Below are 2,074 nucleotides of genomic sequence, written 5' to 3'. Positions count from 1 at the left end.
GAACTACAGCTTTATATCTGACTGCAAGCTTCCTTTCTAGTCTTATTTGTTTCCCTGCTGCTGCCCCTAATCCAGCTGCTTACCACAGTTTGCTCTGGCCTCTCAGAACCATCACTTTCACTCTACCTATGTCTTCATGCCTCTCTGTGTTGGCTTCCTCTGCTGCTGTTTTTGGAATTTCCCCTTCCCCTTTTTTGGTGAGTTCTCATTCTTCCTATGGGATCCAATTCTGTATCCACCTTGTAGTCACTACCTCTTCTCTGCTTCCATATCTTTTGTCTACACCTCTGTTAGAAGCTCTCCTCCTGAATTCTACGTCCACATACTTGTTGCTTTTTTTCACTTACTGAGCTTCTCTCCCCCGTCCCCCTTTGGTACTGAGAATCAAACTCAGGACCTTTCGACTGCTGGGTAGGTGCTGTGCCTCTGAGCTATATCTCCAACTGACACTGAGCTTCTTGAAGTCAAGGGTGGTGTATTTCACCTCTGTGTGCTCAGGAACCATTACTGGACCTTCCACACACCATTTTCACAATATATGTTGCAACCCTCTACCTCCCATCGGGCACTGGCTGCCCAAAGAACCAAGTGCTGGGAGCTAGAGAAGATGTACATTGATCAAAATATGACCCATGGTCTCAAGTTCTTACAGTTGATTGGGGAGATAAATTCTTTTCATGAGAAGGTATCATTAAAACTAGTGCATCCTAAAATTAAATATGAGGCAAAAGCAAGGAAAGTGCTGTGGGGCACATAAAACTGGAATTGTCCGAAGGCTTGGTTTCTAGTTCCTACAACTCATTGTGTGGTTTTGACAAATTATTTTCCCTATTAAATCTTAGTTTTCCTCTGTGCAGACAAAGAAATTTAATTAGAAGCCTAGGATAACTTCAAAAGCTGGCTGTAGCTGTGACAGCCTGAAATTGGCGCTATGGAAACTGGATAGAAGAGGTCAAGCAGTCTCGTTTGCCCCCTGGTGGTCTTTCTGTCACATCACAGACCCAGGAGACCAGTAGGATGCTCCTAGGCATGGGATAGCAGAGGTCAAAATCTATTAGAGGATACAAATGAAGGACCATTTTGTATCTGTATACACAAAATAGTTAGGATAGATACACAGATACTTTCTCTTTTTTACCTTTTATTTTATTTTTATTTTTTCCCCATAATTTTATTGACAGACAAATAGCAATGAAACAGTTTCAAATCAAATTGGTAGGACAGTTAAAATAATTACCATATTGCATACTGTCTTTCTAGTGGTTATTTGCTGTACAAGATGCGGACATGATATCCTATTTACAAACACTATTACAACAAATCCCTCTATTCATTAAGAGAATGTAATTATATATCTATCCTAACCATTTTGACTACACAGATACAAAATGGACATTCATTTATATATCCCCTTTTTTGTTTAGTTCTGTCATTTGAATATTAACTCAGCAAAAATATTCTAAAAGAGTCTAGTAATCCATAATAGTATTGGGTCTTCCACTTGACAGATACTTTCTCTTAATTCAATGAGAAGAAAGATTTGTACTAATAATATTTGCACAGAATATTCTGTCTGCATCTTGTACTATGAATAAGCACTACAAAGACAATAATATGCAATGTACTAATTGTTGAAACTGTCCTATTAATCAGTTTTGAAACTGTCTCATTGCTATTTGTTTCTCAATAAAATTAATTTAAAAACCTGCTAAAGGTCTGTGGACTGTTGTCCATTCTACAGCAGAATCAACCAAGTGTCTCACTGGTAGATTGGTGTAGAATTCATCTTCACCGAGGACAAAGGAGCTTAGAAGCTCATGTCCTCTGCTCTCCATGTTCAGCAGAGGTCATCTCCCAGCTGTTTCTGTCCTAACCAGAGAAAGTCAGTCTGTAAGCAGCGTTGTAGCTCCCCTGACATTTCCTTCAGAAGTGAATTCTTCATTCTCCTTAGTAAACCTCAGTATCTATTATAACAAAATGAGGTTTTTGCTCTTTTCCTGGGTTAGGACCATGACCCACTTTTTCTTGGGGAACATGGGATCTAGGCATTATGAAAGGAATAAAAGGGTTTCTT

Source organism: Octodon degus, unplaced genomic scaffold (assembly GCF_000260255.1).
Source record: "Octodon degus isolate 3935 unplaced genomic scaffold, OctDeg1.0 scaffold00049, whole genome shotgun sequence".
NCBI classification, from domain to species: domain Eukaryota; kingdom Metazoa; phylum Chordata; class Mammalia; order Rodentia; family Octodontidae; genus Octodon; species Octodon degus.
The sequence above is the reverse complement of the archived record's forward strand: the minus strand, read 5'-3'. Positions refer to the sequence as shown.